Source organism: Phyllobates terribilis, unplaced genomic scaffold (assembly GCF_046119375.1).
Source record: "Phyllobates terribilis strain yellow unplaced genomic scaffold, ASM4611937v1 Scaffold_2__4_contigs__length_985480577, whole genome shotgun sequence".
Taxonomy (NCBI): Eukaryota; Metazoa; Chordata; class Amphibia; order Anura; family Dendrobatidae; genus Phyllobates; species Phyllobates terribilis.
This window is the reverse complement of record NW_027362762.1, coordinates 191,827,684-191,848,933: the sequence shown is the minus strand read 5'-3', so window position 1 is coordinate 191,848,933 and position 21,250 is coordinate 191,827,684. Positions and strand designations below refer to the sequence as shown.

The following is a 21,250-nucleotide window of genomic DNA, read 5'->3' as shown; positions in this document are numbered from 1 at the left end:
TAAAGTAAAGTAATAAAGAACAAATAATAAGTAGTAGCTAAGTAAATTATATGTCACATGTCATGCATGCTGGCCTCTCTGGCATAAAGAAGATCTGACACATAGTGCTGAACAGATTAATAAGGTAAATGTCTATAGAAAGCACAACAGCCGCTTCTCTCAGCAAACACAACAAAGTCAAATATACAAGTAAAGGGCATTTTCATCAGGTCACCTGCTGTGTTAGAGGCGAAAACAACGCACACTTTGAAAAAATCTTTCGGAACATCACTCTTAAGCAAAGTGACCAGAATAAGAAGACAGGTCCTTTAAACAGTCCTATTCACAGCCACCATCTGCTACCTGGACAGGACAGAGCAACCACAGCTTGACCTGAAGCTAATATGTTCTGTATGGTCCTTAATATAAAATCATGTTCTTAGATTCAGTTATTTATGAGAGGAGGCAGCAAAGAGGAGACCACATGTATGTAATATTGAGGGTTAAACCATTTTCTCTTCCTTTATTGGTATTGACTTAAATATTTAATGCTGTTTTCCAAACTATTATGAAGAATAACAATGAAGCGTTTGATTTTCAGAATATTTTCACTTCCTCCTTTACCGCCGAGTGATCTCATAATGAGATTACGGGAGCAGCTTTCACTGCTTATATGAGGAAACAGCTAATGCGCGACATGTCTTTCAGTCAGCTAACAATTTTCTTATTGAAGAAAGAATTTATATATAAAACAACAAAAAGTTCACGCAACCGCATTTTCAGTGCGAGTGGTGTCCGTGAAAAAATTGACATCACATAGACAGGACTAGAACCGATGTTATTCAATCAGGCTGTTCAGATGAGAGGGTTTTTTTTACGTGGACTGAATCTGCGCGTGAAGAAAATCGCAGCATGTACTATTCTCTTCCTCATGTCAGATGGGACTTGCCTACTGAACTCTATGGATGCACACAAAAAAAAATCGAATCCCATACCGATCAATCCCATACCGATCATAGCATCTGATATTTAAAGGGGTTGTCCACTACTTGGACAATGCCTTGTGAATTCCAAAATTTGCGCCCAGAATAATAATAACACTAATGCTCCCCTCCGGTGCCAGCGCTGTTACAGCACTGTCGGCACAGACTTTCCCAGAGTTCGCGTGACATCATATCACATGATCCCTGTGGCCAATCATCAGACGCTTCACTCTCCCTGCCTAAGGACGAATCACATACATCCAGAGCAAGTAAGAGACCAGCATGTATGCGATTCGTCTGAAGGCAGCGAGAAAAAGCTTGGGCTAACTGGCCCCAGAGATCGTATGACATAATTTCACGTAAGCCCCGGGAGAGCCAGTGCCAACATCGCTGGAACATCACCGGTACCGGAGGTGAGTATAAGTGTTTTTATTTTAGGAATAACATTGAAATTCAGACGGGGTTGTCCAAGTAATGGACAATCCCTTCAAGGACACATTGCAATTCTTTAACAAAGGAAACTATATTTGGTCTTGAATACCTGCTGATGTATAAAATTGGATACCATACAGATCCCACACAGATTGCATAAAATAATAATTGAGAGCAAAATTGCCTATTTTCTCTGGATGAAACCTGGAAGATTTATTTACATGCTCGTATGAATTTGCGTGAAATTGCATATCAGACACGCTAAGTTGCAGAAACACCTATGAAAACATACTGTAGGGTTTAGTACTCACTCAGCTGTTGTTGAGGTAGGCAGAGGAAGCGGTTTCATTAACCATTCAGGCAGATTTATTATAGCTTCATAAACCACCCAGCATAAGCAACCAAAAACAGCTTTTCCCGGCAGAGTGAAAAAAAACAGAAAAGTAAATAATTCATATAAGATTGCGGGTTCGCCCGTTCAGGTCAGTCTCCACACCTCCAGTCACAGACACTGAATGAGACACTTGGTCTCCATTTTATCTGCCAAACCAAACCCCCAGGGTGGGGATATGTGAGCAGCCTCTCCCACCCATCTCATTGACTGCTCATAAAACCTGGCCCTGATATGTCCTATTAATTCTCTCAGCACTATACATGCTGGAGCATGCTTTCCCGGGCTTACATCACCGAAGCTACTAACCTTGATGATACATATCTCCCCTCAAGGACCTGTACGGCGGTATCTTACAATACATTATTATTATTATTTATTATTATAGCGCCATTTATTCCATGGCACTTTACATGTGAAAAGGGGTATACATAGAAAAAACAAGTACAGTAATCTTGAACACAGTGTGACAGCGACTGGTACAGGAGGAGCGAGGACCCTGCCCGCGAGGGCTCACAATCTACAAGGGATGGGTGAGGATACATTAGGTGAGGGTAGAGCTGGTCATGCAGCGGTGGTTACTGCAGGTTGTAGGCTTGTCGGAAGAGGTGGGTCTTCAGGCTCCTTTTGAAGGTTTCCACGGTCGATGAGAGTCTGATGTATTGGGGAAGAGAGTTCCAGAGTAGGGGGGAAGCACGGGAGAAATCTTGTATGCGATTGTGGGAGGAGGAGATAAGAGGGGAGTAGAGAAGGAGATCTTGTGAGGATCGGAGGTTGCGTGCGGGTATGTAACGGGAGACTAGGTCAGAGATATATGGAGGAGACAGGTTGTGAATGGCTTTGTATGCCATGGTTAGGGTTTTGAACTGGATTCTCTGAGCAACGGGGAGCCAGTGAAGAGATTGACAGAGAGGAGAGGCCGGGGAATAGCGGGGGGACAGGTGGATTAGTCGGGCAGCAGAGTTTAGGATAGATTGGAGGGGTGCAAGAGTGGTAGAAGGGAGGCCACAGAGCAGGAGGTTGCAGTAGTCAAGGCGGGAGATGATGAGGGCGTGCACTAGTGTTTTTGCAGCTTCATGGTTGAAGAATGTGCGGATCCGGGAGATATTTTTGAGTTGGAGTCGTCAGGAAGTGGAAAGGGCTTGGATATGTGGTTTGAAGGAGAGATCAGGGTCCAGGGTTACTCCAAGGCAGCGAGCTTGAGGGACTGGGGAGAGTGGACAGCCATTGACATTGATAGATAGGTCAGTTGGGGGGGTGAATGGGATGGCGGAAAGATGTTTAATTCTGTTTTGTCCATGTTAAGTTTTAGAAATCTAGCAGAGAAGAAGGATGAAATAGCAGACGGGCACTGTGGGATTTTGGTTAGTAGGGAGGAGATGTCGGGTCCAGAGAGGTAGATCTGTGTGTCATCAGCATAGAGGTGATAATGAAAGCCATGAGACTCTATGAGCTATCCCAGGCCTAAGGTGTAGATGGAAAAGAGCAGAGGTCCTAGGACTGAACCTTGGGGACACCGACAGATAGGGGGCGAGATAAGGAGGTGGTGTGTGAGTGGGAGACATTGAATGTCCTGTCTGTTAGGTATGAGGAGATCCAGGATAGGGCTAAGTCTGTGATGCCGAGAGATGAGAGAGTTTGTAGTAAGAGGGAATGGTCCACTGTGTCGAAGGCAGATGACAGGTCTAGGAGGAGGAGGACGGAGTAGTGTCGCTTAGATTTGGCGGTTAGTAGGTCGTTGGTGACTTTAGTCAGTGCAGTTTCAGTAGAATGGTGTGGTCGGAAACCAGATTGTAGGCGGTCAAAGAGGGAGCAGGAGGAGAGGTGGGAGGACAGTTCAGAATGGATGTGTTGTTCCAGTAGTTTTGAGGCATAGGGGAGAAGTGATATGGGGCGATAGCTAGTCAGAGAGGATGGGTCAAGGGAGGGCTTTTTGAGGATGGGTGTGATTGAGGCATGTTTGAAGCATGAGGGGAAGACACCAGTTGTTAGTGACAAGTTAAAGAGGTGGGCTAGGGTTGGGATGAAGATAGTGGTAAGGTTTGGGATGAGGTGGGACGGGATTGGGTCAAGTTCACAGGTGGTGAGGTGTGATTTGGAGAGTAAGGAGGAAAGTTGATCTTCCGTAATGGTGGAGGTGGTTTTGGAGGAGGAGGGTTGAGTAGTTGTGGGGAGGGGCTGTGGGGGCTTTAGGCAAAAGCTTTGTCTGATGGTGTCAATCTTCTGCTTGAATAATGAGGCAAAGTCTTCGGCTGAAATAAGAGGAGAGGTAGGAGGCACCGGGGGACGGAGGAGAGAATTGAAGGTGTTGAATAGTTGTTTGGGGTTGTGAGACAGGGAGGATATGAGAGATGCGAAGTATGTTTGTTTTGCTGCAGTGATTGTGGACTTGAAGGTAGTGAGTGATCGTTAGAATGCATTGAAGTTCTCATTGGAGTGGGACCTTTTCCATCTACGCTCAGCAACCCTGGAGGCCCTTCGCAGTTCTTTAGTTAGGCTGGTGTGCCAGGGTTGTCTGTTGATTGTGCGAGCCTTGGTATGTGTGAGGGGGGCGACCGAATCGAGAGCTGCAGCTGTTGTGGTGTTATATAAAGTGGCAGCAACATCTGCATCATGTAAGGAACTAATGTCTGTAAGAGGGAGGAGGGATTCAGAGAGTGAGTGTAGGTCAAGGTGTCTGAATTTCTGCGAGGGTGTGCAAGTTTGTGGAGTGGGGATTGTTGACCTGGAGAGGAGAGGGAAGAGAATGTAAGTAGGTTGTGGTCAGAGAGAGGGAGAGGTGAGTTAGAGAGGTTAGACAGGGAACAGAGGCGGGTGAAGATGAGGTCCAGCGTGTGGCCGTCTTTGTGGGTGGGTGTGGGAGACCACTGAGTAAGACCGAAGGAGGAAGTGAGGGATAGAAGTTTAGAGGCAGCTGAGAGGGAAGTGTCAATGGGGATGTTAAAGTCACCCATGAGGATTGTGGGGATGTCAACGGAGAGTAGCCAAGTGGTGAAGTGGTCAAAGAAAGTGGTGGTTGATCCTGGGGGGCGGTAAATGACAGCCAGTTGGAGGTTGGAGGGGGAGTAGATATGCACGCAGTGCACTTCAAAAGAGGGGAGAGTAATTGAGGGCGGCAGTGGGATATAGGTGAAGGAGCAGTTATCTGAGAGGAGGAAACCTATTCCTCCACCGTGCTTTCCGGTAGGGCGGGGGGGTATGGGAGAGGTGGAATCCGCCATACGAAAGTGCAGCAGGAGAGGCCGTGTCGGAGGGGGTGAGCCAGGTTTCAGTGATGCCGAGGAAGGAAAGTTTGTTAGTGATGAAGAGGTCGTGAATGTAGGAAAGTTTGTTGCAGACAGAGCGAGCGTTCCATAGAGCTCCTGTTAGTGGGACTGGGGAAGCAGGGGCTGGGCATATAGGTATAAGGTTAGAAGGGTTACGAGAGTTTAGGGTAGATCGCGGGTAGGAGGTGGAAGTGATTGTAGGGATGTGGTGAGGAGGGCCAGGATTTGGAGAGATGTCGCCGGATAAGGAGAAGCAGAGAAAGTGTTAGTAGGTGGGAGTAGGAGAGGGCATGAGGTGGCTGTCTGTGTTTGGAGACAAAGGATTGTATGTTGAGGAATAGCTCTGAGGAGGAGGTGAGGTGGGTGGGGAGAATGGAGGGAGAGATGAAGAGTTCCTTACTAGGTGTAGGGATTAGGGGTGGTTGTAAGAAGTGAAGGATTAAGGGGGTGAGAGTAAAAACAAAGACAAAAATTGTTTACCGTGCCTTAGTATCCAGTTCCCTTCAGGTTCAATTCAGGATTAATTCTTATTTCTCATACTTCAGCTAATGGCCATACTTAAGGTAATGGCCACAGACATAGTAACAAATGTAGTTAGTGGGTTAAAAAAAACACAGAAGTCCATCAATTTTAATCTTTTTATACTCAAAGGCAATATGTGACCAGGATTTAACTATGTAATCCTGAAAGCAGCAAGACATAGGAACAGAGACCCTGATTCCAGCGATGTGTCACTTACCGGGCTGCTTGCTGAAGTTTTTGATAAAATACCTGTTTTATTTGTTGCAGATCTTGCAGTTCTCTGAATGCGGAGCTCTGTATAAGTCCGCCCACATCACTGATTGGTAGAAAGCTGAAAATCAGTGATAGGGGTGGGATTATAGAGAGCAGGAGGACTACATGGCATGAGACAATTAGTCATCTATTGATAATCTCCTACTGTTGAAACACTTTTTTTTAATTGAAACTACAATATCAGTCCAACAAGTGACATATGGCAGGAATCAGGCAGCCTGCCCCTACCTTTTGCTGCTCTCACAGTGCATAAAAAAAGAACTTGGTGACAGATCCCCTTTAACCTCAGTTCATATGGAGAAAGGCAAAAACCACTCTTCAAATTAAATATACCCAAATTGCCACAAAGTGTAAATAGTTACTTCCTAAGCGCTGACAGATCCCTGGATCAACATTATATTTTACCACCTAAATAAATATTTAAACAAATGTAATTTATGGAAAAGCAATTTAACCAGCGTGTTTCTGCCAGATGGAATGGAACGTTTTACAGTAAATAAAAAATATAAATAATCAGATCTTTAGCTATTATTTCCTAATATCCAGGTTCTTGCTGTAAAAAACAAGCTTACAAATAGTATATCAAAATATAAAACACTCCCTTGCGAGGAAAATAGTTTGTTTTTAGTGGAAGTAAACACAAAACCGAATATGTGAATGTAGCCATAGCTTGAAAAGGAGGTGAATCCGTTAGATTCTTTGCTGCAATGTCTGTTAGCTTTATTTATTGAAACAATTGCAATCCGCCCATGACATGTAATTCAGTGTCTTGAGTATCTGGTTGCAACCCTTTATATTCCCTTGGCGACGTAGGAAAAACCTGTTTACAGATTCTTTTTAAGTGACCCATCTCTGAAATCAGGCTCTCTGCCCCAACATCATGCTGTTCGCAGATTACAAAGAAGAAAACTGGTGACAAATTTCCTTTAACCCAAGTTCATCTGGAGAAAGGCAAAAACCACTCTTGAAATTGCAGATACCCAAATCGCCACAAAATAAAAATATTTACTTCCTAAGACCTTAACATTATAGAATAAAGAGGTTATTACACCAAAAACACATCACCTATCCAAGGGAAGGGTGATAAATCAGTATGAGTCTGACTGCTGGAAGCCCCACTGAACCCAAAAATTTAGGTCAGTAAACAGTGGTACCACCGCTCCATCCATAGCTGAAACGTGTAAGAGAGTATTTCAGCCATAAAAACTGTGCAGATGAAAAATAACTTGCTCCCCTTCCATCCGGCTTCCTCCTTGCTAGACGGTAGTGTACTCCTGAAGATTAACAGTTCGTTATAGTGGCACGGTCACACTTCTGGCAACAACTGTGCTCTGTCCAATGCTGCTGGTAGACAGCTTTGTCTCTGCATCATCAGAGGAGCTCAGGGGCACTGAAGCTGGCCAGATTTAGCTTGTTGCAGAGCAGTGCTTGCACGCTTTAGGCCACGGTCCCACTATCAGTATTTGGTCAGTATTCGGTCAGTATTTTTTCTCAGGAGTGGGAGCCAAAACCAAATGAGGAACAATCAGAGAAAAGGTATAATAGAAACAAGTCACCAATTCTGCATTTATCACCCACTCCTGGTATTGTCTCCCATTCCTGAGAAAAAATACTGACCGAATACTGACCAAATACTGATAGTGGGGCAGTGGTCTTAAAGCAAAAAGCTTGTTTGCTAATATTTTGAATTTTATTAGGTCATTATGTAATTTTGTTTAAAAAAATGTAATAAAAATTCAGTTAAAAAACCCCAAAAACAAATAGCTTGTACGTGCTGCGCTTTTAGCAGAGTAATACGTCCAATAGATTTGCAGGGGTGACCGGCAATCTAGGCAATGACTGTACATAATAGAATTTAAAATTTCCTCATTTTTGAGAACTGACTGTTTTTTTTTAAGAGGTGAATTGCAAAGTTTCTTGTTTTTACAAGCACGTTGAAATTTTATCCATTTAACAATATAAAAGAACTCTTTTTACCTGCATGCAATTTTGATGTTTTATTTTTTTTAATATGGTTTGACCATGCGATTTAAAAGTTTCATGTAAATGTACCCTTTACCAGAGATTGGCTTACAGAGTTTTTCTATATACTATTGTGTCTTCTGGTTTCTCACCTACTCCATGTACCTGCAGTGGTTTCTGGCATAAATACATCACTGTCGGGTGGTAACTTGCTCAAACTATATCTGTGCTTTGAACTTTTTCAAAGTCCACTGCCAGTCTACTTACTTAGATATACTGTATAAACTGATAGTAGAAATTTGTAACTAAGTAAGGAAATAATCAAAGAGCAACAAAGTCTACAGATATTACTGATAAAATTGTATGCATGTGATTATTGGGGATCAAAGAAAATATGACAGATATCAGGATATGACTAAACAAATTCATATGAATACCTGTTTATTCTTTCTTAGCATGGGATGGAGTTTCAGGGCATGGGAGATATGGAAAAAATGTTATATTATTAATGAATCATTCCCTGGGCATACGTAATTGTATATATTGATATACAGCAGGTGAAATATGTATTGAACACATCACCAAATTTCTAAGTAAATATATTTCTAAGGCTGTGTGCCCACTATGTGTTTTTTAAGCGTTTCCGCAGTGACAATTCCGCTGTAGAAACGCTTAAAAATGCTTGTTAGAAGGCCTGCCATGTTCCCCAATGATAATCCGCATGTGCTATGCACATGCTGCAGAAATTTCCGCTGTGGATTATCATTGCGGAAAAATCCGCAGCACTACCATTAATTTTGCGTAAACGCGGCGTTTTCGCCGCCTTTGACTTGCACTGGAACGCATGGATTATGCATCACTGCATCTGTAGAAGCGGAATCCAAGCGTTTCAATGTGCGGATGGTACCCTGGTTTGGAGAAGAGGAGACTCTCCTCCGGACCCGGGTACCATAGAACCTGTAAAAAAAGAATAAAATAAAAAATAAATATTATACTTACCTTCTGATGGCCCCCGGTATCCTTGTCTGTGCTTGCCAGCAACTCGCGGTAGACTAAAGGACCTGCGGTGACGTCATTTAGTCATGTGACGGGTCACGCGACGCTGACGTCGGCAGGTCCTTAAATCTACCGCGAGCTGCCGGCAAGCCGAGACGCATCGGATAAAGTCAGCGCGGGCCATAAGAAGGTACTTAAATAGATTTATTTTTTACCATTCTTTACAGTCACACTATATAAATCCATGCCGTTTGCATGGATTTATATAGTGTGACCAAGTTGACACGCACTTTACAAGTGATGCTAAAATCGCTTGGAAAGCGCTTGTCAACCCGCATGCGGAAATGCATGTGAAGAACGCTTCACATCCGCTTGTCCCTGGCAGGAAAAACGCATGTACAATCCGCATGTACAATCCGCATGCGTTTTTTCTGCCAGGGAGATGCAGAAATGCTCAGTAAAAATCTGGAGCATTTCTGCATCGTGGGCACATGGCCTAAATGTGCTATTGACATGAAATTCTCACCAAATGTCGGTAACAACCCATCCAATCCACACAGGCAAAAAAATCAAACCATAGATGTCCATAAGTTATGTGTAATAATGAGAAATGACACAGGGAAAAAGTATTGAACTCGCTTACTGAAATGTATTTAATACTTTGTACAAAAGCCTTGGTTGGTGATAACAGCTTGAAGACGTCTATTGTATGGAGAAACTAGTCGCATGCATTGCTCAGGTGTGAATTTGGCCCATTCTTCCACACAAACATTCTTCAAATCCAGAAGATCCCGCGGGCTCCTATGAACTCTGAGCTTTAGTTGCTTGCATAAATTTTCTCTTTAATTCAGGTCAGGTGATTGGCTGGGCCATTCTAGCAGCTTTATTTTCTTTCTTTCTCTAAAATCAATTGAGAGTTTCCTTGACTGTGGATTTGGGATTATTGTCTTATGGAAATGTCCACCCTCATTTCATCTTCATCATCCTGGTAGATGGCAGCAGATTTTTAGCAAGAATGTCTCGGTGCATTTGTTCATTCATCCTTCTTTCAATTATATGAAGTTTGCCAGTGCCGTATGCTGAAAAACAGTCCCAAACCATGATGTTTCTACCTACAAACTTCACTGTTGGTGTGGTGTTTTTGGGGTGATATGGAGTGCCTTTTGGCCTCCAGACATGATGTGAATTGTGGCATCCAAAGAGTTCAGTTTTGGTCTCATCTGACCAAACTATATTCTCCCAGTATTTCACAGGCTTGTCTAAATGTTGCTCAGCAAACTGTAAATGCACTTGAACATGATTTTTGTTGAGCAATGAAGTCTTGCATGGTAAGCGTGCATACAGGCCATGAAGGATGAGTGAATAACTTATAGTTTTTATACAATTGTGCCTGCTGATTCCTGGTCTTTCTGTAGCTCTCCAGACAACTCTTCTGATAATTATTTTCACTCCTCTATCTGTCTGAAATCTTGTGGGGAGCATCTTGTCATGGCCGGTTTATGTGAAATGATGTTCTTTACACTTCAGCAAGGTTGCAAAGGTCTTGAGACAGCTCACTGGTTTTACCCATCATGAGATGTTTCTTGTGTGGCACCTTGGTAATGAAACATCTTTTTATAGACCATCAGTTGAACCAGTTGATATCATTTTTCACTAAGTGGCAGGATTGCTTTCTAATTACTGATATTTAAGTGGTGTCATGACTTTCCATGGCTTTTTGCCACTCTCTTTCTTCAGGTGTTCAATACTTTTTCCCAGTATCTTTTCTCCTTATTACACATAACTTAACTTATGGACATCTATGGATTGATTTATTTGCCTGTGTGGATTGGATGGGTTGTTAAAGACATCTCGTGAGAATTTCATGTCAATAGTACCTTTAAAAATATATTAACTTTGAAAATTGGTGACGTGTTTAATACTTATTTCACCCACTGTATTTATACACATTCCTCAATGTCAGAATTGCAAAACCAAGAAGGAAAAGTCATGGAATTATGGAAATCGCACGATCAAGAGACATGATAATAATATGTACAGTACAGACCAAAAGTTTGGACACACCTTCTCATTTAAAGATTTTTCTGTATTTTCAGGACTATGAAAATTGTACATTCACACTGAAGGCATCAAAACTATGAATTAACACATGTGGAAATATATACTTAACAAAAAAGTGTGAAACAACTGAAAAAATGTCTTATATTCTAGGTTCTTCAAAGAAGCCACCTTTTGCTTTGATGACTGCTTTGCACACTCTTGGCATTCTCTTGATGATCTTCAAGAGGTAGTCACCGGAAATGGTCTTCCAACAATCTTGAAGGAGTTCCCAGAGATGCTTAGCACTTGTTTGCCCTTTTGCCTTCACTCTGCGGTTCAGCTCACCCCAAACCATCTCGATTGGGTTCAGGTCTGGTGACTGTGGAGGCCAGGTCATCTGGTGTAGCACCCCATCACTCTCCCTCTTGGTTAGATAGCCCTTACACTGCCTGGAGGTGTGTTTGGGGTCATAGTCCTGTTGAAAAATAAATGATGGTCCAAACTAAACGCAAACCGGATGGAATAGCATGCCGCTGCAAGATACTGTGGTAGCCATGCTGGTTCAGTATGCCTTCAATTTTGAATAAATCCCCAACAGTGTCACCAGCAAAGCACCCCCACACCATCACACCTCCTCCTCCATGCTTCACGGTGGGAACCAGGCATGTAGTGTCCATCCGTTCACCTTTTCTCCGTCGCACAAAGACACGGTGGTTGGAACCAAAGATCTCAAATTTGGACTCATCAGTACAAAGCACAGATTTCCACTGGTCTAATGTCCATTCCTTGTGTTCTTTAGCCCAAACAAGTCTATTCTGCTTGTTGCCTGTCCTTAGCAGTGGTTTCCTAGCAGCTATTTTACCATGAAGGCCTGCTGCACAAAGTCTCCTCTTAACAGTTGTTGTAGAGATGTGTCTGCTGCTAGATCTCTGTGTGGCATTGACCTGGTCTCTAATCTGAACTGCTGTTAACCTGCGATTTCTGAGGCTGGTGACTCGGATAAACTTATCCTCAGAATCAGAGGTGACTCTTGGTCTTCCTTTTCTGGGGCGGTGCTCATGTGAGCCAGTTTCTTTGTAGCGCTTGATGGTTTTTGCAACTGCACTTGGGGACACTTTCAAAGTTTGCCCAATTTTTCGGACTGACTGACCTTCATTTCTTAAAGTAATGATGGCCACTCGTTTTTCTTTACTTAGCTGCTTTTTTCTTGCCATAATACAAATTCTAACAGTCTATTCAGTAGGACTATCAGCTGTGTATCCACCTGACTTCTGCACAACACAACTGATGGTCCCAACCCCATTTATAAGGCAAGAAATCCCACTTATTAAACCTGACAGGGTACACCTGTGAAGTGAAAACCATTTCCGGTGACTACTTCTTGAAGCTCATCAAGAGAATGCCAAGAGTGTGCAAAGCAGTCATCAAAGCAAAAGGTGGCTACTTTGAAGAACCTAGACATGTATTCAGTTGTTTCACACTTTTTTAAGTGTATAATTCCACATGTGTTAATTCATAGTTTTGATGCCTTCAGTGTGAATGTACGATTTTCAAAGTCATGAAAATACAGAAAAATCTTTAAATGAGAAGGTGTGTCCAAACTTTTGGTCTGTACTGTAGATGATGAAAATATGGAGGAGACAAAATTGTCAAAACATCTCAATTTATTCAGTATGTGGTATGAGCGCCACATGCAGAAACAGACGCACTTGGTTCCTATCAGTGAGGTTCTTAATGGTTGTCTGAGGAATTTATATTATTTTATGTATGTTTTATTAGATTAAATTACATTAAATATACTGGGGAAAAAAATCACTTATTTCGGTCTAGTCATATTCTGAGAAACATATGTTTAACCAGTTTTTCGTCAACAGGGCTGCGTGAGGGCTTATTTTTTTAAGGTGAGATGTTGTTTTCATTATTACAATTGGTTTTATAGGCTACCTGTCAAAGTACAACTATGTATGACAGGTAGTCCATAAGACCCTTGCACTGGAAATATCTGAGAGGCTGAGTGATAAGCATAGAACTGGAAAAACAAATGGGTTATTCTGCGCTGCCGTGGAGAAAAAATTAAAAATTCCAATCCAATTTCAGGTGGTTTTATTCGTCAATGTGTTTCGAAGTATACAACTTCTTCATCAGGACAAACCACAAATATAAGGATGCAATTTCAATGTCAATTTGCAGACACTGTTTTCGGGGTACTGCCCCTCGTCAGTGCAAAGTGTCTGACACCTCTCACCCAGCCAAACCAGAACTCACACTTTGCACTGACGAAGGGCAGTACCCCGAAACACAGTGTCTGCAAATTGAGTTTCTGGTTCTAGCTTATATCCTAAGTCATGTGATAAGGCTCGTTAAAGGGTCACTATTGACTGTCCTGTGGATGGCACGGGCACGGATCCTATGCGCGCTCCATCCTTGCGTCATGCATACAGTGCCTACAAGTAGTATTCAACCCCCTGCAGATTTAGCTGGTTGACACATGCGGTTGTGACATTTGTACTGTAGATCAGCCTGGAAGTGGGAAATGCACTGCAGCAAATATTGTTTTTTTTTTTTTTTCTAAACGTTAAAAGTTAATTCAGAGTGTCATTTATTATTCAACCCCTCAAAGCACAAGAATTCTGTTTGGTCCCCCTAAAGTATTAAGAAGTAGTTCAGGCACCAAGAATAATGAGCTTCACATGTGTGGATTAAAGATCTCTTTGCCAGCCTTTTCTGACTATTTAAGACCCTCCCCAAACTTGTGAACAGCACTCAGACATGGTCAACATGGGAAAGACAAAGGAGCATTCCAAGGCCATCAGAGACAAGATCGTGGAGGGTCACAAGGGGTACAAAACCCTTTCCAAGGAGTTGGGCCTACCTGTCTCCACTGTTGGGAGCATCATCCGTAAGTGGAAGGCTCATGGAACTACTGTTAGCCTTCCACGGCCTGGACATCCTTTGAAAGTGTCCTCCCGTGCCGAGGCCAGGCTTGTCCGAAGAGTCAAGGCTAACCCAAGGACAACAAGGAAGGAGCTCCGGGAAGATCTCATGGCAGTGGGGACATTGGTTTCAGTCAATACCATAAGTAACGTACTCCACAACAATGGTCTCCGTTCCAGACGAGCCCGTAAGGTACCTTTACTTTCAAAGCGTCATGTCAAGGCTCGTCTACAGTTTGCTCATGATCACTTGGAGGACTCTGAGACAGACTGGTTCAAGGTTCTATGGTCTGATGAGACCAAGATCGAGATCTTTGGTGCCAACCACACACGTGACGTTTGGAGACTGGATGGCACTGCATACGACCCCAAGAATACCATCCCTACAGTCAAGCATGGTGGTGGCAGCATCATGCTGTGGGGCTGTTTCTCAGCCAAGGGGCCTGGCCATCTGGTCCGCATCCATGGGAAGATGGATAGCACGGCCTACCTGGAGATTTTGGCCAAGAACCTCCGCTCCTCCATCAAGGATCTTAAGATGGGTCGTAATTTCATCTTCCAACAAGACAACGACCCAAAGCACACAGCCAAGAAAACCAAGGCCTGGTTCAAGAGGGAAAAAGTCAAGGTGTTGGAGTGGCCTAGTCAGTCTCCTGACCTTAACCCAATTGAAAACTTGTGGAAGGAGCTCAAGAATAAAGTCCACATGAGACACCCAAAGAACGTAGATAACTTGGAGAAGATCTCCATGGAGGAGTGGGCCAAGATAACTCCACAGACCTGTGCCGGCCTGATCAGGTCTTATAAAAGACGATTATTAGCTGTAATTGCAAACAAGGGTTATTCCACAAAATATTAAACATAGGGGTTGTATAATAATTGACCCACACTTTTATGTTTAAAATGTAATAAAATTCAACTGAGCAACATAACTTTTTGGTTTGTAAGATTTATGCTTCTGTTCATAAATCCTACTCTCGTTTGCAGTTTGAAGGCTCTAACTTATTTGCATCTTATCAAACCAGCTAAATCTGCAGGCGGTTGAATACTACTTGTAGGCACTGTATATGGTGTGGTGCAGTGAATAACACTTCTCCATGCACACCAGGGTGCTCAAAGGTGTTAAATAAAAAAAAGAAAGAAAGATAAAAACAACACCTTGTGAATAAACTGACAGATGGGCGTAACATTTTGGGGTGTGCCTTGGCATAGTATGCCATTGACCATTCAGTACTGCTAGGGCCAGACTGTGCAGGGGACACATCGCTTCAGCAGGATAAAAGGTAACACCCAGTTGTCCATTTATTCTTACATTTCTAGGAGCATAACAAAAGTTTCAATGCAAAAAAAAAATTATGAGAAAAGTTGCCCCCAGATTTTTCAAGGTTAATTGCAATTATTTCTTAAAACAGACAGTTCTGCACAGTTGGCAGGTTCCCTTTATAACTATCCTTTTGATTTAATTCACATAAAAAGGGCATTGCCAATGTTTGAGAGCATGATTATTAACTAACAAATCAAATAATTTGCATGTGTTTATATAACCATATCGTAGTCTTCTTGTACTATATAAGGAGAACATTAATATTGTAGAGATTGTGCTTTTGGGCAACTTAGAAACCACAGAAGTACATTTAAATGCAAGTTTTCATAATTATGTAATGCCAAGATCATAAAGTGGCATGTACAGGTGGGAGAGGGAGCTGTAAAACAACTGAAATCTATGTTATGGAAGGATACGAAATGGAAATGTGTCCCTAAGCAGAAATATCACTGTAAGGAAATGCAGCGGTGGAGTCTGTGGTTGGCAAATGTATTGACTTCCAGATATACTGAACATATTGCTGGTAGCAAAACAGTAATTCATTTCACTCATCTTTTGTAGAGTTGTAAATCACTCTTCTATTCGGTTTCATGACTTATATTTGTAAGCAATATACATGCTCGCAGTAATACAGAATCTGTGTAATTACTTTCCACATTTAGAGACTTCACAATAGTGTCAGAACTGCAAGAAATATACAGATGGGACAGCCTTGTAGATAGCAATAAAAGAAATAGGAAATCTAAAGATGAAATACAATGTTTTATTTATTACGGTAGTCTATGGTTAATAGCGACAATCTGCTTAAGGTATAACGCAAATCCAAACACCTACTATTGTTGTACCTCTGTTCATTTCTCTAGAGATCTACTGATAGTCTTCGAGCCTCCATACAAATTAGAATAAAGTTGTCCGCACCCACTATATTTGGCAAGACTGGACTACCATCTAACTGCCTTGGGTGCCCCCCATTTCCCCCAGATGGATGGGCAGTATAAATTCCAATGCCCAATCTTTTTCCTCCTAGAGGAGAAAAGTCACTGCAAGAAAAATCCCCAATATGAGTATTGTATTTTGATACAATGGGAACAGTTTCACATAAAGACTCTGCGGATCCTAGTAATATCCATTGGGCAGCTTTGACTAAGCCAGTAATGTAAAACAAATAAATCCGTGTGACCTGAAATTTAATTGGCATAACAGTGTCCGGTATCAACCCAATTAAAGGGAATTTGTCAGGGTCATTTTTGCCTACCCTACTATGACTATCCTGTAATAGGGCTTGGGCAGCCCTTTCATGTTATGCAACTTTTATTCATGTACGTTACCCCATTGTGTTGATGTAAGCCCCCGAAAATGTATTGTTTCGTGCCGGCTAGTGAAACGTATGTTAATGCCAAATAATTATTCACCCCTTTCTTCGTACATTATCCTGCCCACCCCTCTGCCGGTGTCAGTGATTCAGTCAGACTGCCATATGCCGTGATGATTAAATAGCAATCCTCGGACTGGCCGTCTGCTCTCCTGATCTGAGCGTGACAGCTGCACAGAAATACATGCGGTCATGCTCAGATCAGGAAAGGAGATGGCCAGTCCGAGGATTGCGATACGATCCTCGGGCGAGTAATATGGTAGTCTGACTGAATCAGTGACGTTGGCGCAGAGGGGTTGGTGCGATTATGGGAGGGTGAAGGGGTGAATATTAATTTGGCATTAACATACGTTTGACTAGCTGGCGCGAGACAATACATTTTCAGGGGCTTACATCAACACAATGGGGTAACATACATGAATAAAAGTTACATATCCTGAAAGGGCTGGCCAAGCCCTGTTTCAAGAAACTCTTAGTGCAGTACGAAAAAATGATCTGACAGATTCCCTTTAAGTTTCCAATGTATACCAAGACAGGTGGTCTTGTTAAAAATATTACCTAGAGCCCATGGATAAGAGAAACTACAGCTGCGTCTGTGTGAGCAATGAAGAAATGTGAATGCATCCGTCCAGTCACATGTACAGCGGCCTTTCCCCTGCCCGCTGCCTGCCTCCAGCCTCTGAATGACAGGTCCCTCATGTTTCAGTAACATAACAAAGCTGCCCACAGATCACATTATATAAAATTGCAAGGATGCATTCCCACACTGCATTTCCACTGGACTTTCTACAATTGAAATGTTGCAGAGAAACATGTGTGTCACCCTGGCCTGGATGCCACAAATATAATAAAGCTGTGTCTGAGAGCAAGGGGGAGGTTCTCTAGTCAGGGAAACATTAGCATGCAATACCTCCTGTCTCAGGCCAGTAGGGGGAGCAGGCTGCCCCTATAAAAGCTGGAACTGGGGGCAGGGTTAGGGAGAACTGGACGACCTGTCTCAGGATTGAGAAGTGTCCCAGAGCAGTGAGGGACAGTTGTATTGCACCCTAAGAGGAAGTGTGGCAGTAGGAGAGCCACAAGCCAGAGACAAGAGGCGAAGTGAGCCTGTCTTGGCAGACAAAGAACTCCATTTTACCAGACTTTGGTGTCTGAGGCTGTGAGGATTCCACGTCCTGCAGAAGATAACCAGTCCGCAGGGGACTGTATGTTCCTTGGCCTGAGAAGCCCGGAGGCTCTGCCACAACAGAAGGGACCAGCAAAGCCGTACCAGGCCGGGAGTAGAAAGGGACCCACGTTGCAGGCCATACAGGCGAGAATACACGGTGAGCTCGGACCGTGGGCTGTTACCCTATCAGGAGGAGATAGCTAGAAGGAGCGCAGAGAGCACGGTAGGCCTACACCCTCACCCTGACCAGGGCCAATTTCCCAATTGCTCTCAGACATCCAGGTCCCCTCCTAGCCGGGACTGTTTGTGGGTCAGTTCACCTGTTCTAGTAAAGACCCTGGACTGCAACCTGTTGTCTGCGTGCTCCTTGCTCCTCCAGCACTAACGGTACTGGGACGCCCTACACCATCACCCCCATCTTCCATTATACTGCCCTGGGGCCGCACTCTTCCCGTGGGGAGTCAGACTATCCCAGCTGCATACATCATCAGCCCCAGCGGTCTGCCTTGCAGCAGCGGTTCCTAATAACCGCAATCCACGGGTGGCGTTGTCGGACATCACTTAAAACTTATAAAGGGACTACCACTGGTCTGACCACCCTGAGCCACGGACCGGGTCGCCACTACTACCCCCATCGTTCCCCTATTGCCCGGATCCGAGTGCCCCACGGCCCAGGGGGCGAGTCACATGCAGTGATATATATACATTTAAGACTGCATTCACACATCTGTGAGTCACTGCCTCAGGCATACTGTATATGAGGCTATCCAGCTCAGCTCAGGAGACCTCTAACCAGTACATGAATCTCAGTCCAAATACAAAAGAATGTGTGAATCTGGTTTAAGGAGCACATTTCACACTTTGCACTGCAAAGTGCAAAATAAGCCCTGATACTGACTGCAATAACAGCTCATGGACAAAAGTGGTGTAGGTTTTTGGCATTGGTATAAATACTCTAAGGCCACGGCCCCACTATCAGTATTCGGTCAGTATTTTTTCTCAGGAGTGGGAGCCAAAACCAGGTGAGGAACAATCAGAGAAAAGGTAGAATAGAAACAAGTCACCAATTCTGCATTTATCACCCACTCCTGGTTTTGGCTCCCGCTCCTGAGATATAATACTGACCAAATACTGATAGTGGTGCTGTGGCCTAAGGGTGATACTGCACATTGGATAATTCTGAAACACTACTCCATCATGATGCCCAACATCCTGCAGCCATTGTGCATCATGGTGGGCAGTTTCAGTCACATGCTGCCAGACACAGTGTGTGGTATCACGGTAAAATATAGATTTCACTTTAAAACTATGTACACATGGTTATAATCCCTAGGTGCATTAAAGGGAATCTGTCAGTAGGATCAACCCTCCTAAGCCGTCTATACGGGCACACAGATCATAGGAAGCTGAATACAATTATATCTTGATATCTGTGATCTGATGTTTTATTCCAGACTAATCCAAATTTTAATAATAATATTAATATCATAATATGTAAATGAGCTGTTAAGATCTATGGGCTGGACATCGATCTGCATGAGAATCTGAAGCCAGAGCTTATTTTAAATGAACATCCCTACCATGCCACTCCATGAATCAGGTATTCACTATAGATTTCACCAAATGCAATGCAAATAGTAAAGTCTGTGATATATCCACAGCATAACCACAGTGCAATTTAGTGCCGATATTGCAGCTGTGAATTTGCAGCAGCATTTCAACTGCAGAAAATACTGTCAGCAAATACCCTCTGTGTAAACATACTCTAAATGTATTTTTCAACTGCTTAATGGGAACCTGTCACTTTGAACATGCAGCCAATCTGTGATCAGCACGGTATAGAGAAGCATAAGTTGAGCAGAATGATATACGGGTTTGTTGGAAAAGATTTAGTATAACTTTATAGTTTAATCATTGAAGTCCCTGGTGTCTGTATGTATACGAGTCCAGTGGGCGGTCCTACTCTACTGTGATTGACAGCTATCTGCATGCACAGTCATACATGGAACACTGTTAATCACTGAGTAGGACCGACTACTGGACTCGTATGCATGCAAATACCAGGGATTTCAATGAATAAAATGAAAGTTTTGCTCAAACTTTTCTCACAAACATGTACACACGTGGTCAAAATTGTTGGTACCCTTCGTTTAATGAAAGAAAAACCCACAATGGTCACAGAAATAACCTGAATCTGACAAAAGAAATAATAAACTAAACATCTATGAAAATGAACAAATGAAAATCAGACATTGCTTTTCAACCCTGCTTCCACATAATTAAAAAAAAAAATAAACTCATGAAATAGGCCTGGACAGAAATGATGGGACCCCTGAAAATAATGTGACAAAAGGGACATGTTTAATCAAGTTGTGTCCACTAATTAGCATCACAGGTGTCTACAATCTTGTAATCAGTCAGTGGGCCTGTATATAGGGCTACAGATACTCACTGTGCTGTTTGGTGACATGGTGTCTACCACACTCAACATGGATTAGGAAAGAGTTGTCTCAGGAGATTAGAAAAATTATAGACAAGCATGTTAAAGGTAAAAGGTTATAAGACCATCTCCAAGCAGCTTGATGTTCCTGTGACTACAGTTTCACATATTATTCAGAAATTTAAGATCCATGGGACTGTAGCCAACCTCCCTGGATGTGGCCGCAGGAGGAAAATTGATGACAAATCAAAGAGATGGATAATACAAATGATAACAAAAGAGCCCAGGAAAACTTCTAAAGAGATTAAAGGTGAACTTTACGCTCAAGGAACATCAGTGTCAGATCGCACCATCCGTCGTTGTTTGATCCAAAGTGGACTTCATGGGAGACGACCAAGGAGAACACTATTGTTGAAAAAAAAATCATAAAAAAGCCAGACTGGAATTAGCCAAACTACATGTTGACAAGCCACAAAGCTTCTGGGAGAATGTCCTATGGACAGATGAGACAAAAATGGAAGTTTTTGGAAAGGCACATCAGCTCTATGTTCACAGACAGAAAAATGAAGCATATCAAGAAAAGAACACTGTCCCTACTGTGAAACATGGAGGAGGCTCTGTTATGTTCTGGGGCAGCTTTTCTGCATCTGGAACAGGGTGTCTTGAATCTGTGCAGGGTACAATGAAATCTCAAGACTATCAAGAAATTCTATAGAGAAATGTGCTGCCCAGTGTCAGAAAGCTTGGTCTCAGTCGCAGGTCATGGGTCCTGCAACAGGATAATGACTCAAAACACACAGCTAAAAACACCCAAGAATGGCTAAGTGGAAAACAATGGACTATTCTGAAGTGGCCTTCTATGAGCCCTGACCTAAATCCTATTGTATCTTTGGAAAGAGCTGAAACATGCCGTCTGGAAAAGGCAACCTTCAAACACAAGACAACTGGAGCAGTTTGCTCATGAGGAGTGGACCAAAATACCTGTCGAGAGGTGCAGAAGTCTCATTGTCAGTTACAGGAATCGTTTGATTGCAGTGATTGCCTCAAAAGGTTGTTCAACAAAATATTAAATTAAGAAGAACCATCATTTCTGTCTAGGCCAATTTCATGAGTTTAATTTTTTTTTTAATTCTGTGGAAGCAGGGTTGAAAAGCAATGTCTGACTTTCATTT

The 21,250-nt window shown here is 42.9% G+C and overlaps 1 protein-coding gene across 6 annotated transcripts in view; it reads right to left on the bottom strand.

Moving 5' to 3' along the window:
- DGKA (diacylglycerol kinase alpha) overlaps window positions 1–21,250 on the bottom strand; it is a 257,102-nt gene that overhangs the window by 65,558 nt on the left and 170,294 nt on the right. Inside the window, exon 3 of one of the 6 annotated variants that reach the window (XM_073663706.1) lies at window positions 1,706–1,805. The exons of the other annotated variants lie outside the window; for them this stretch is intronic. The gene's annotated coding sequence lies outside the window, so the exon portion shown is untranslated. The remainder of the gene's footprint in view (window positions 1–1,705; window positions 1,806–21,250) is intronic. 6 annotated transcript variants of the gene reach the window in all.